The following is a 15338-nucleotide window of genomic DNA, read 5'->3' as shown; positions in this document are numbered from 1 at the left end:
GTTACAATTGAAGTGTCCTGGCTCATCAGTTCAAAAGATTGACGATTGACTGAAGTGACCGTTATAATTATTGTTGACGAAATTAACACTGATGAGCGAGAGAGACAGAGAGAGAGAGAGAGAGAGAGAGAGAGGATGACACCTGGTATCAGAGCCACCGTAGCAGGAAATACGTTAGTCCAGGTCGAAATCCTTCCCTGTCAGCTAATTCCCCCTAACCTGCTCCCCATTCTGACACCCACACACACACACACACACACACAATCACGCACGCACACACGCACACACACACGCACACACACAGTGAAAAAACAGGAGCTCGCAAAATTGCCTGTCACTCTCTGTAATTCCATCTGTCTGTTTAGACAACTGGTAATTACCACGGCAACCGACTGCCGAGGAGCAAAACCATGGGGGAGAACTGAAGAGGAGGATTCTGGGGCTTTAGAGGGAAAAGATAGAAAAGAAGATGAGAAAAAGAGAGACACAAACACTGATACGCCTGATACGCTCGCTGTCACTCTCCCTCTTCCCTCTGACAGGTTGAAGAAGGGATGGTGAATGATCCTAACGGAGGAGTGTGAAGTGGGGGAGAGAGAAAATAGAGAAATTGTTGCTCGGCAAAGAGCTGGGGAAAGTTTTCACTGGATTGCGACGCAGCAGGGAATGTGATGTTATTCCACTGGTTTAGACTGAGAGCTGCACTGGAGCAGAGCTAACTCAGCTATAGTAGTTCCTTGTTCAGCAGTGTTTCGCCAATACTTTAACTCCTATTGACTCTCCACTGTACACAACAGTGCAGTACACCTCTGGGCCTGTATCCACATAGCGTCTCAGAGTAGGAGTGCTGATCTAGGATCAGATCCCCACCTGTCCATATAATCTTATTCATTAATAGCAGCAGTCTTACACGGGGACTCTTTGTGAATACAGGCCCTGAACTACTGTAAATACCACGCCATATAGCTTGGGTTTACTATAGGTTAAATTCCCATTTTGGCCAGAGTCCTGTTTGATATGTGGCTTCGACCAAAAGGGGAATAGAGTGTCATTTCAGATTGACCCATTTAACTACACCAAGCCTGTCATGGTTAATTCCTATGATTATATCATTATCTGACATTACAGTTACTGCAGGGGAGAATGACACTAATACAGGATAACTCCGGTGCTGGGTACAGTAAATCAGCAGTATTATTATGATCCGACAGTGCAGAGGAACTGAGGTGTTTATACATCTTAAACAGGGAATCATAAAGCCTGCACACAGGCCTACTCCAATATGTGTGTTAGTTGTATCATGAGCTACATCAATACATTAGAGGTATAGATACTGTATAGCATGACAATGAAAGCGAAGGCATTGGATTTCTATTCTACGGCAAAAGATAAGCCTTATTCTCCCTCTCTCTTTTTCTCCCTCTCTCTCCCTCTCTCTCTCTCCCTCTTTCTCCCTGTCAGTCTGAGACTTTGGTCCCAGAAGGATGTCGACAAGCCATTGACCTGCTCTCTCTCTCTCTCTCTCTCTCTCTCTCTCTCTCTCTCTCTCTCTCTCTCTCTCTCTCTCTCTCTCTCTCTCTCTCTCTCTCTCTCTCTCTCTCTCTCTCTCTCTCTCTCTCTCTCTCTCTCTCTCTCTCTCTCTCTCTCTCTCTCTCTCTCTCTCTCTCTCTCTCCGCTCATCCCTCTGTTCCATCTGAGCCGTGGTGCAGCATTACGATCGGAGCTGATGGATCTGTGCTGGTGCATGGCTTCCCGCTCCAGAATACCAAGCAGACAGGAGAGGAGAGCCGTGTCAAAGAAAAAGATGACATGTGGGAATGGGAGACATGGTTGGATCGATCGAAGAGAGGGAGGAGGGAGGGAGAGAGAGAGAACTGGACAACTCCAGTCTTAAAGAAGAGTGAATAAAACATCAAAGAGTCTCTATAGATTCAAGAGTGCATCATGTTCTTTCAGAAACAGGAACAAGGAAACAGGAACAAGGAGGCAAGTAGGGACCAGTGCAGGATCACTGACTGCCCATTACAACTGTCTGGAATAGTCTCCCTTCTTCTCAATATCAGATAATAAAACTATACCTAAAACCAAAACCATGAACAAACAGAAAAAATATAACTATGAAAAATATAACCATGAACAAAAATGAACAAAGAGAGATTTAGAATGATGGAAATATCATGAAAGATAACTATTTAAGGTTAGAGAACACTACTGGGAAAATCCCTTTCCTGATAGTGTACAGTATCTCTATCTTACCCACACCAACTATTTATTTCAGTCACTTTATCACAGTCAATGAAATGGAAAATAAATAAAAAAGCATGAAAAGACCCACTATAACAAGTATGATTTATCTAAACCATACACTTCTATTTCTATCTTTCTCCCGCCTTAAAGCTACCCTAGGAAACACACACACACTCACACACACACACTTACCCACTCACACACACACACACACACACACACACACACACACACACACACACACACACACACACACACACACACACACACACACACACACACACACACACACACACACACACACACACACACACACACACACACACACACTAAACGTAGCACTCTAAAACTGTAGGCTATTATTACCTTTCTGGTCATTGAAACCCTGACACAAACCACAGCCCTCCTGAGGCCTTGAAGTCATCATCTCAGAGCTCTAAATATGGCCCACACAACCAGGAGGTTCTCTTACACATGAGGAGGCTCTGTCTGCGTCCCAAATGGCACCATATCCCTATATAGTGCACTAATATTTACCAGGGCCAATAAGGCTCTGGTCAAAAGTAGTGCACTGTGTAGGGAATATGATTCAATTTGGGATGCAGACTCTGTTTTTATGAACATACTGGGACTATATAAAGCCCTTGTACTGTCAGTCGTGTGAAACGTGAGAGGAGTCTAAGTGTCCTGGGCAGGAGTAACAGTAGAACAGTAGGGGGTGTTACGGAGGATGCTGTGGCCACGGATCAAAGTGATACCGCCATACTATACCATACCACCCCCCTCAGCTAGGATCTGTGAGACCACTATCTGGGTGATCTAGGTCGGTCTCAAAGTAGGAGTGCTGATCTAGGATCTGTCCATATAATGTTATTCATTATGATCTAAAAGGCTACTCTGAGACTCTTTGTGGATACAGACTCTGTTCTCTATCTCTGCACTTACTGGATATTTACAAGCAGATAGTGTTGTGAGAAGATATACTCATGACAGCCAAGCTCATTCATGAGAGAGAGAGAGAAAGAGGGAGATAGAGAGACAGAAACAGATAGACAGAGGGAAGGGGGGAAGTGAGAGCAAGAGAGAGATAGGGGAGAGAGAGAGGGGGAGAGATAGAGAGGGGAGAAATAGAGTGGAGAGGTAGAGGGGGAGCGAGAGAGAGGGGGAGAGGGATATGGGGAGAGATAGAAAGGGGGAGAGAGAGGGTGGGAGGAGAGAGAGGAGAGAGAGAGAGGGTGGAAGGAGAGAGAGAAGTAATTAATGTTAAGTATTAAAACAGATTAATTAAGTGAATTAAATTGTTTGCTTAATTTCCAGCAGAGAGAATGGATTGCCAAATTACATAAATCTGGGATATGCTACAGGAAGATGAGGACTAGGTATATAATAAAGCCTTTACTTATAACACATGGCAAACAGGAATTATCAAACATAAACACAACCTCTCGCTCACACACATTCACACACACACACTGCAGGTCTACAGTACAGTGGCTCCATTGGAGCGTGGTATTATGCACCTCTGTCTGTCTGTCCTCTGTTCCCTTTGCAGTCCTGTGCTGTGCTGACCTCAGGTCTGGTTCTGGTGGCAGATGCCACTGTGATTTAGGCCCTGGGGGACTTAGTGATGCAACCCTGGCCCTGTCACCCTGTCCCGCTCATTACACAGAGTGGTCTCTAAACACAGGCCGACGCTCCAGGAAACACACACAGGAGCTCACGTACACACACACACACACACACACAGAGGCACGTACACACACTCACAGGGTACATGTACGCACGCACACAAACACACAAGGACCCAGAAAACTTAGGACATTAGGCAACGTTCCCATTAGGTCCCTTTAAAGGTTTCGGCGAAATGTTATCCCACTGACGTTCTGAGAACGTTCTAGAAACATTGAAACATGACGTTAACCTCAGGACCATAAGAGGACATTCAGTACAGGTCCCGGTTTGGTCGCAGTATAATGTTATAATAAGGTATTTTTATGTCCATTAGGGAACGCTACAAAAAGGTTCCTATTTGGTTCAGATAGGACGTTATCAATGGGACATTCAATGACCACAAGAGGACCTTTCATGATGGTCAAGAGGACACCGCATGATGGTCCCAAGGTAACATTCTCTGGTGGACCTTTGTCTAGTTCCTTGTAAGTTACCAGGACGTCACTGAGGACCATATCATGACCTAGTCTAGTCCAAACAATGGCTTACTGCACCCCCCTCCCCCTAATAACTAAAAGACAAAAAACAGAGAAGCAAGTGAAGACACAGAAGAGAGAGAAGAGAGGATAAAAAAGCCTGGGTGGAACATAAGGGCAAATCCATGATAACAGTGATGCTGAGACTGAGATTTTTTCACTTTAAAATGTATGTACAGTGGGGAGAACAAGTATTTGATACACTGCCGATTTTGCAGGTTTTCCTACTTACAAAGCATGTAGAGGTCTGTAATTTTTTATCATAGGTACACTTCAACTGTGAGAGACGGAATCTAAAACAAAAATCCAGAAAATCACATTGTATGATTTTAAAGTAATTAATTTGCATTTTATTGCATGACAGAAGTATTTGATACATCAGAAAAGCAGAACTTAATATTTGGTACAGAAACCTTTGTTTGCAATTACAGAGATCATACGTTTCCTGTAGGTCTTGACCAGGTTTGCACACACTGCAGCAGGGATTTTGGCCCACTCCTCCATACAGACCTTCTCCAGATCCTTCAGGTTTTGGGGCTGTCGCTGGGCAATACGGACTTTCAGCTCCCTCCAAATATTTTCTATTGGGTTCAGGTCTGGAGACTGGCTAGGCCACTCCAGGACCTTGAGATGCTTCTTACGGAGCCACTCCTTAGTTGCCCTGGCAGCGTGTTTCGGGTCGTTGTCATGCTGGAAGACCCAGCCACGACCCATCTTCAATGCTCTTACTGAGGGAAGGAGGTTGTTGGCCAAGATCTCGCGATACATGGCCCCATCCATCCTCCCCTCAATACGGTGCAGTCGTCCTGTCCCCTTTGCAGAAAAGCATCCCCAAAGAATGATGTTTCCACCTCCATGCTTCACGGTTGGGATGGTGTTCTTGGGGTTGTACTCATCCTTCTTCTTCCTCCAAACACGGCGAGTGGAGTTTAGACCAAAAAGCTATATTTTTGTCTCATCAGACCACATGACCTTCTCCCATTCCTCCTCTTGATCATCCAGATGGTCATTGGCAAACTTCAGACGGGCCTGGACATGCGCTGGCAGGGGGACCTTGCGTGCGCTGCAGGATTTTAATCCATGACAGCGTAGTGTGTTACTAATGGTTTTTTTGAGACTGTGGTCCCAGCTCTCTTCAGGTCATTGACCAGGTCCTGCTGTGTAGTTCTGGGCTGATCTCTCACCTTCCTCATGATCATTGATGCCCCACGAGGTGAGATCTTGCCCCAGACCGAGGATGATTGACTGTCATCTTGAACTTCTTCCATTTTCTAATAATTGCGCCAACAGTTGTGGCCTTCTCACCAAGCTGCTTGCCTATTGTCCTGTAGCCCATCCCAGCCTTGTGCAGGTCTACAATTTTATCCCTGATGTCCTTACACAGCTCTCTGGTCTTGGTCATTGTGGAGAGGTTGGAGTCTGTTTGATTGAGTGTGGACAGGTGTCTTTTATACAGGTAACAAGTTCAAACAGGTGCAGTTAATACAGGTAATGAGTGGAGAACAGGAGGGCTTCTTAAAGAAAAACTAACAGGTCTGTGAGAGCCAGAATTCTTACTGGTTGGTGATCAAATACTTATGTCATGCAATAAAATGCAAATGAATTACTTAAAAATCATACAATGTGATTTTCTGGATTTTTGTTTTAGATTCCATCTCTCACAGTTGAAGTGTACCTATGATAAAAAATTACAGACCTCTACATGCTTTGTAAGTAGGAAAACCTGCAAAATCGTCAGTTTATCAAATACTTGTTCTCCCCACTGTACGTATGTGTCACGCCCTGGCTCTGGGGACTCTTAAATGTTGAGCCAGGGTGTGGATTTTTATTGTTTAGTTTTCTATGTGTTTCGTTCTAGATCGTTTATATCTATGTTGGCCAGGGTGGTTCCCAATCCGAGACAGCTGTAGCTCGTTGTCTCTGATTGGGGACCATACTTAGGCAGCCTTTTGGCATGTTAGTTTTGTGGGATCTTGTTCCGTTAAGGTTTTGTGTATAACCTAGGACTTCACGTATCATTTGGTTTATTGTTTTGGTTCGTGTTGTGTACACTGAATAAAGTATGTACGCTTATCACGCTGCGCCTTGGTCCGCTTCATCTGTCAACGATCGTGACAGAAGATCCCACCACCAGAGGACCAAGCAGCGTGCCCAGGAGGAGAAGTTGGCGATGTCCCAGGTGGGCGAATGGTGGTCTTGGGAGGACATATTCGTGGGCAGAGGGCCATGGGCAAAAGTGAATGCCCAGGCAGGAGAGGAGAAACAGCGCCAACCGTGCCGACGACGGACACGCGAGAGGCAACCCCAATAAAACATTTTGGGGGGGCACATGGCGTGGACGACGGGGCTGCTGGAGGCAGCTACAGGACGAATTGGCGGATTAGGAGAGGAGGCCATCAGGTTTGGGGGGCTGGAAGGGTGGTTGGCGGAGCCTAGAGGTAGAGCAGAGCCAACTCCCCGTACTCAGGCTAGGCAGTGTGAGACTGGGCAGGTTCCGTGTTATGCGGAGCCACGTACTGTGCTGCGAGTGTTCCGGCACAGTCCTGTACGTCCTGTGCTAGCACCACGCACGTGTCGTGCTAAGGTGGGAATGCAGCCAGGACGGAGTGTGCCGGCTCAACGCTCGTGGCCTCCAGTACCCCTCCTCGGTCCCGGATATCCTGCGCCAGTGCCACGTGCTGTAGTGCCAGTACGAGTGCACAGCCCTGTACGTCCTGTGCTGATGCCTCACACAGATTGTGTGGAAATAGGCATTCAGCCAGGACGGGTTGTGTCAGCTCTCCGCTCCAGACCTCCAGTCCATCTCCACAGTCCGGTCCGGCCTGTTCCTGTCCCTCGCACCAAACCAGTGATGCGCGTCGCCAGCCCGGTCTGGCCTGTTCCTGTCCCTCGCACCAAACCAGTGGTGCGCGTCGCCAGCCCGGTCCGGCCCGTTCCTGCTCCCCGCACCAAGCCAGTAGTGCGCGTCGCCAGCCCGGTCCGGCCTGTTCCTGTCCCTCGCACCAAGCCAGTGGTGCGCGTCGTCAGCCCGGTCCGGCCTGTTCCTGCTCCCCGCACCAAGCCTGTGGTGCGCGTCGCCAGCCCGGTCCGGCCTGTTCCCGACCCTCGCACCAAGCCTGTGGTGCGCGTCGCCAGCCCGATCCGGCCTGTTCCTGCTCCCGCACCAAGCCAGTGGTGCGCTGCCGCCAGCCCGGTCCGGCCTGTTCCTGCTCCCCGCACCAAGCCAGTGGTGCGGCGTCGTCAGCCCGGTCCGGCCCGTTCCTGCTCCCGCACCAAGCCAGTGGTGCGCGTCGTCAGCCCGGTCCGGCCCGTTCCTGCTCCCCGCACCAAGCCAGTGGTGCGCACCGTCAGTCCGGCACGGTCCGTGCCTGTTCCACCGGTGCCTGGTCCGGCACCGGTCAGCTGCTCCACTCCGGAGCCAGAGCAATCCGCTCCACCGGTGTTCAGTCCAGCTCCGGCCAGCGGGGCCAGACCAGACCAGGGGCGCAACGGGGGGGGGTAGAGAGAGAGTGGTGGTCACACCCGGCCCCTACCCTGTTGTGTTGGTGTTCTATGTGTTTCGTTCTAGATCGTTTATATCTATGTTGGCCAGGGTGGTTCCCAATCAGAGACAGATGTAGCTCGTTGTCTCTGATTGGGGACCATACTTAGGCAGCCTTTTGGCATGTTAGTTTTGTGGGATCTTGTTCCGTTAAGGTTTTGTGTATAACCTAGGACTTCACGTATCGTTTGGTTTATTGTTTTGGTTCGTGTTGTGTACACTGAATAAAGTATGTACGCTTATCACGCTGTGCCTTGGTCCGCTTCATCTGTCAACGATCGTGACAGTATGTTAAAAATACATTAAAAAAAATGCAAAGTTAAACAAACCATACAACTCTATGCACAACGACTACATTTTTACAAAAACACATTTACTTAAAGAACAGTGCAGATGCAAAGTTTGGTAACAGAATGACGGCACAAACAGCACAAACCGTCATTCTGTTACCAAACTTTGCATCTGTACTGTTCTTCAATTGGAAATTGTTAAAAGTAGTCCTTGTGCATAGAGTTATATGGTTTGTTTAACTTTGCAATCATTGGTTTTAGTTTGACAAAAAATCGGAGTCTCAGCATCACACTGTTACCGTGGAAGAGCTCTATCTGCCCTGCTCAAAAGTAGTGCACTATATAGGGAATAGGATACCATTTGGGACACATCTCATGTGTCTCTTCATCTCTCTCTGACCCTCTCCATAGCAGGCAGCCCACTCAGGCTTTAGTCACAGTTCCAGTAACACACAGAGCACTTCCTCTTGTTTAGAGGTTGACCCCAGGTCACACGCTCTGAACCTCACCAGCTCAACCAGTGTCTGGGGACTCCTTCTCCATTCTTACCCCTCCCTTCCTCCTACTCAACTCCTCTCTACTTGCACATGCTTCTCCATGCTCCCTCCTTCTTTCTCCTTTGTCACCATCTCTCTCTCTCTCTCTCTCTCTCTCTCTCTCTCCCCCTTTCTCCATCCTCCTCTCCCTCGGTTCCCTCCTCCTTCTCCCTCCTCCCTCCCCTGTTTTCTCTAACATTGACTGAGTAAGACGCTCGTTCATTATGTTATTTCCAGGTGCAGAGGAAGGACTGGTAGACTGCTTCCCAAATTTCACCCTTTTCCCTTTATAGTGCACTACTTTTGACCAGAACCGTATGGGCCTTAGTGTACTATAGTGGAAATAGGGTGCCATTTGGGACTCCGACACTAGTAGTGTTCCTTAGATAAACATCCAGAGGTTAGCATTTAAGAATAGGGGCCAGCCTATTTAGCGTGACTCCCGGGTAGAACCGTTTTCCGCCAGGGTGTGGTTGTGTTGAAATAGAGGGAGCGCAGTGTAGGTGAGACAGTACTCAAGGAAGGCAGGCCGTCTGGGGATGACACCACACTCTCTCTCTCTCTCTCTCTCTCTCTCTCTCTCTCTCTCTCTCTCTCTCTCTCTCTCTCTCTCTCTCTCTCTCTCTCTCTCTCTCTCTCTCTCTCTCTCTCTCTCTCTCTCTCTCTCTCTCTCTCTCTCTCTCTCTCTCTCTCTCTCTCTCTCTCTCTCTCTCTCTCTTTTCCTCTCTCTCTATCTCTCTCTCTCTCTCTCTCTCTCTCTCTCTCTCTGTGTCTCTCTCTCTTCATCCCATTCATTACCTCTGGTTTCTGACAAAACATCTCAATCTATGGGTGTTTTGAATCAGGTGAGACAGTACTCAAGGAAGGCAGGCCGTCTGGGGATGACACCACACTCTCTCTCTCTCTCTCTCTCTCTCTCTCTCTCTCTCTCTCTCTCTCTCTCTCTCTCTCTCTCTCTCTGTGTCTCTCTCTCTTCATCCCATTCATTACCTCTGGTTTCTGACAAAACATCTCAATCTATGGGTGTTTTGAATCAGAAAGAGACAGAGAAAGAGAGAGTGAGAGAGAGAGAGGGGGGGGTGGAAACAGGAGAAAAGTATGGTATGAAAGGAGACCGGAAAGGAGGAGGTTTTGTGGAGTAATTGAGGAGAAACGTGAGACTGTGAAAGGGAATAGAGGTGTATATAAGAACTGGAGAGGCAGAGAGAAAACATAGAAGGTAAAAAGAGGAGAAAGAGAGAGAGATGGAAGGAAGGAAGGTAAAACTGTAAGGTAAAGTAGCATTCCAGGGTCAGTAAGCACATCTGGAATGTGGCTCCGTCCTCCTTGGTACGTTCCTCTAGTGTTCTCCTGGCGTTCGACTAGCGTTCCGGCAGCATTCCCAGCCAGCCAGATGTTCTCCTGGCCCAGCGGACACTGAGGAGTCAAGACAAGTGTGTGTGTGTGCGTGCGTCTGTGTCTTTGTCTGTGTTTGGGAGTATTTCTAGGATCTTCCTTTCCTATATGCGGTGAGTTTAAGACCTAGCCTACACACGTCTGAGACTGTTTAAAGTTTCCCATTACTTTCTTCTGTTTTTACACCTCTTTTTCCCTTCATCTTTTTTTTTTACTGTCCTACTGTTCTGTATGGCCCAGTGGAAAGTCCTCAGTTGATCCAAGACTTAACAATGCTGGCTTCAGCCTGACAGAGCAGATATGTCTGCTGAGGCAGTCTAGCATTAATCACTCCCCGGGGGTGATGGGTGAGGGAGGGAGGGATGGATATACTGTAGGGAAAGAATAAGAGAGATACGGAAAGGAGACGGAGAAAGAAATAGAATGTGAGAGATAGAGGTGTATGCATAGTCAAAAAGCATTTTAGAAACTGTCAACATCATTCTCAACTCACTGTTCATCCCTCAGACACATTCACAAGGTGAAAATACAAAACACAAGAACAAACATTTGTTTCTAATATGAACTATATCCCTATAGACCTTCCCCTAAAGCATTGTCACTTACTGTAAGAATATACAGCTATATGTGACAATCCACATGAGACTACATGACAAGCCTGTCTTAATGTCAATGGAATATCTTTACAATAAAAACAGTATCTTACTATGAGCATATACCGAAAGGTGACAATGCAGGAGAATGGCATTTAAATAGGATAGAGTAGCTAGCTGCAGTAGGGGTGAAACAGCATTTTATTCTCCTGTATAGTTACAGTGGTTCCTCTATCTCCAGCATTGTGAGCTAGGCAGTGGGTCCTGGTCAAAAGCAGTGCACTACATAGGGAAGAGTGTGCCTTTTGGGATTCAATCAGTGTCTCTGAGCTATGTGTGTTTGTGTGTGGGTGTGTGTGCGTGCGTGTATGTGTGTGTATGTGTGTGTGTGTGTGTGTGTGTGTGTGTGTGTGTGTGCGTGCGTGTGTGTGTGCTCTGAGCTGTATTCCTATCCCTGCTAACACGCCATTCCTAACATGGAATACTGACCGGCCGGGACGGAGATTCATCAATCCTTCTTATACCGGACTGTTTAGTGATTGCAATCTAACTGCAGTGGAAAGGCAGTTCCCTGAACAGTGATATCTAAAGCAGAGAGTGATTAATACTGCTGCATTCTAATGTATGAAAAACCAATCACTCCTCTCAGATCAGCAACATCGGCGGGATGATCCCAAAGCCTCTGTGTATGTGTGTGGTGTGTGTTTTCTTTGGTGCTCATACAATTGATGACTGAAGAACTCCGGATAAAAAGAGTACACACCTAGAACCAGGATCAGGCCCTAGAACATCCCCACCGTCTATCTCTCCCTCTCTCTCTCTCTCTCTCTCTCTCTCTCTCTCTCTCTCTCTCTCTCTCTCTCTCTCTCTCTCTCTCTCTCTCTCTCTCTCTCTCTCTCTCTCTCTCTCTCTCTCTCTCTCTCTCTCTCTCTCTCTCTCTCTCTCTCTGTCTCGCTCGCACACTTTCGCTCTCTCTCTCTCACAGTATTTCTCTCTGTATCTCTCTCTCCCTCACCCAAACGACCCGACCCTTCTCACTTGCACACTGACAAACTGACTTTCACACCCCCACCACCCCCCCCCCACTCCCCCCCCCCTACCTCCACCACAACACAAACGCCCATCCTCATCCTTATCTTTACTCTATCTATCTCCACATCTATTAGGCATACCTGTAACCTAGCAACAGAGCGGAAATAAGGCCCTCTCCCACCTGCTCCCTCAGTTCACAGCCAGAGCTAATAGCCAATCAGATTGTCTTGGTGATGGATCGACGACCAATCAGAGGATTAGAGAAAGAGAGGTGTGACGATGCCCCTTGCTCCCCATCCTTGCGGACCCTGATACCGACCTGGGAACATAAATAGACATGCATCCACACAAAGGCACACACACACACACACACACGAACGAACGAACTGCACGCACGCACACAGACATATTTCCCACGCTTGAAGCCGCCAGATGAGAGGAGCATGCTCACTTGCCTGTTGATTTTATAAAAACTGCTGCTTTGTTAGCAGACTGAGGGAAGGCTACCTATAACATTACCACACAGACACAAACACAATGCTTTTAAACATGTAGCTACCATACATTGAATGCTCATACACTCACATAATACCCAAACAGAAACAAACCATTCCTCCATTTTCATCTGCACACAATAATCAGACAATATACCTAACTCAACCACTTAACCAGAATACAATGCTGTTTAACTCATCTAATGGCTCACACACACATGCACACACACACACTGAAAATATTGTTTATCAAGCTACCAATTAGTTCAAACTGAAAGAAGTTAAGCTACACTAAAGCTACCTTTAATATTGTTTAGTTACATGAAATGTCATGGAATACAACTTGCGAAAAGGGAATAGGAAGGGAAAGGTCCTAGTCTGTTGCAACACTGTGTCTTCCGCATTTAACCCAACCCCTCTGAATCAGAGAGGTGCGGGAGGGCTGCCTTAATCGATCTCCACATCATCGGCGCACGGGGAGCAGTTGTTTTTGGGGGTTAACTGCCTTGCTCAAGGGCAGATTTTACATTTTACGTCATTTAGCAGACGCTCTTATCGAGAGCGACTTACAGTTAGTGAATACATATTCTATTTATTTATTTATTATTATATTATTTTTTTTCATACTGGTCCCCCGTGGGAATCGAACCCACAACCCTGGCGTTGCAAACGCCATGCTCTATCAACTGAGCTACGCCCCTGCCGGCCATTCCCTCCCCTACCCTGGACGACGCTAGGCCAATTGTGCGCCGCCCCATTGGTCTCCCGGTCGCGGCCGGCTGCAACAGAGCCTGTATTCGAACCAGGATCTCTAGTGGCACAGCTAGCACAGTGATGCAGTGCCTTAGACCACTGCGCCACTCAGGAGGCAGATCACTCGAATCAGATGTTAACATAATGTTTAATGTAGCCTATTAAAGACAAAAACTATATTTCAAGTGGCAATTAGGCAGGTCTGACGAAGAAAAAGAAAGGAAATTCTTGCGTACTTCATCCATATTATCATACATTTTTTATTAACTACTGATAACACCACCTAGTGGTAATTGAATTTAGTTCAACTACCACCAAGCTTCTGCAAAATGTAATTACATTACTATTTGAACTACATGTAGTTCGCTACTCACACTCTCTCTCTCACACACACACACACACAGAGGGGGTTGAGATAATATACACTACCAGTCAAAAGTTTGGACACACCTACTCATTCACGGGTTTTTCTTTATTTTTACTATTTTTCACATTGTCGAATAATAGTGAAGACATCCAAACTATGAAATAACACATATGGAATCATGTAGTAACCAAAAAAGTCTTAAACAAATCAAAATATATTTTTTATTTGAGATTCATCAAATAGCCACCCTTTGCCTTGATGACAGCTTTGCACACGCTTGGAATTCTCTCAACCAGCTTAATGAGATAGTCACCTGGAATGCTTTTCAATTAACAGGTTTGCCTTCTTAAAAGTGAATTTGTGGAATTTATTTCCTTTTTAATGTGTTTGAGCCAATCAGTTGTGCTGTGACAAGGTGTGTGTGTGTGTGGGGGGTGTATACAGAAGATAGCCCTATTTGAAAAAAGACCAAGAACAGCTCAAATAAGCAAAGAGAAACAACAGTCCATCATTACTTTAAGACATGAAAGTCAGTCAATATGGAACATTTCAAGAACGTTGAAAGTTTCTTCAAGTGCGGTCGCAAAAACCATCAAGCGTTATTATGAAACTGGCTCTCATGAAGACCGCCACAGGAATGGAAGACCCAGAGTTACCTCTGCTGCAGAGGATAAGTTCATTAGAGTTACCAGCCTCAGAAATTGCAGCCCAAATAAATGCTTCACAGAGTTCAAGTAACAAACACATCTCAACATCAACTGTTCAGAGGAGACTGTGTAAATCAGGCCTTGGTTGAATTGCTGCAAAGAAACCACTACTAAAGGACACCACTAAGAAGAAGAGACTTGCTTGGGCCAAGAAACACGAGCAATGGACATTAGACCGGTGTCCTTTGGTCTGGAGTCCAAATTTGAGATTTTTAGTTCCAGCCGCCGTGGCTTTGTGAGACGCGGTGTGTGTGAACGGATGATCTCTGCATGTGTATTTCCCACCGTAAAGCATGGATGAGGAGGTGTTATGGTGTGGGGGTGCTTTGCTGGTGACACTGTATGTGATTTATTTAGAATTCAAGGCACACTTAACTAGTATGGCTACCACAGCATTCTGCAGTGATACGCCATCCCATCTGGTTTGGGCTTAGTGGGACAATCATTTGTTTTTCAACAGGACAATGACCCAACACACCTCCAGGCTGTGTAAGGGCTATTTTACCAAGAAGGAGAGTGATGGAGTGCTGCATCAGATGACCTGGCCTCCACAATCCCCCGACCTCAACCCAATTGAGATGGTTTGGGATGAGTCAGACCGCAGAGTGAAGGAAAAGCAGCCAACAAGTGCTCAGGATATATGGGAACTCCTTCAAGACTTGGAAAAGCATTCCAGGTGAAGCTGGTTGACAGAATGCCAAGAGTGTGCAAAGCTGTAATAAAGGCAAAGGGTGGCTATTATATATGTTGATTTGTTTAACACTTTTTTGGTTACTACATGATTCCATATGTGTTATTTCATAGTTTTGATGTCTTCACTATTATTCCACAATGTAGAAAATAGTACAAATAAAGAAAAACCCTGGAATGAGTAGGTGTGTCCAAACTTTTTAACGGTACTGTATGTCCTGACAGGCTTGTATGACCATGATATATGATCCTGCAGTCTCGTCTCCTCTGACTGGAGTATGTCTAGAAGAAGACAGAGCTGGCGGTCTTCAAAAATACTACACCCTAACCATTCATCATAACCACCTCCCTCCAACTGAGAAAATATACACTGAAACTGTCTCCTCTGATATCTATCGAAGCTTCTATTTTTCTCTATCTATCCATCTCTCTCTTTATCTCTTCGTCTCTCCATATGGGAGTGTGTATGAGGTGTGAGGGTGTAGC

At 46.5% G+C, this 15338-nt stretch overlaps 1 protein-coding gene across 1 annotated transcript in view; it reads right to left on the bottom strand.

Moving 5' to 3' along the window:
* Positions 1 to 15338, bottom strand: part of LOC121544674 (A disintegrin and metalloproteinase with thrombospondin motifs 2-like) — a 202993-nt gene that overhangs the window by 119783 nt on the left and 67872 nt on the right. The gene's annotated exons all lie outside the window — the stretch shown is intronic.

This window comes from Coregonus clupeaformis, chromosome 3 (assembly GCF_020615455.1).
Source record: "Coregonus clupeaformis isolate EN_2021a chromosome 3, ASM2061545v1, whole genome shotgun sequence".
Classification (NCBI taxonomy): Eukaryota; Metazoa; Chordata; class Actinopteri; order Salmoniformes; family Salmonidae; genus Coregonus; species Coregonus clupeaformis.
The sequence above is the reverse complement of the archived record's forward strand: the minus strand, read 5'-3'. Positions and strand labels throughout refer to the sequence as shown.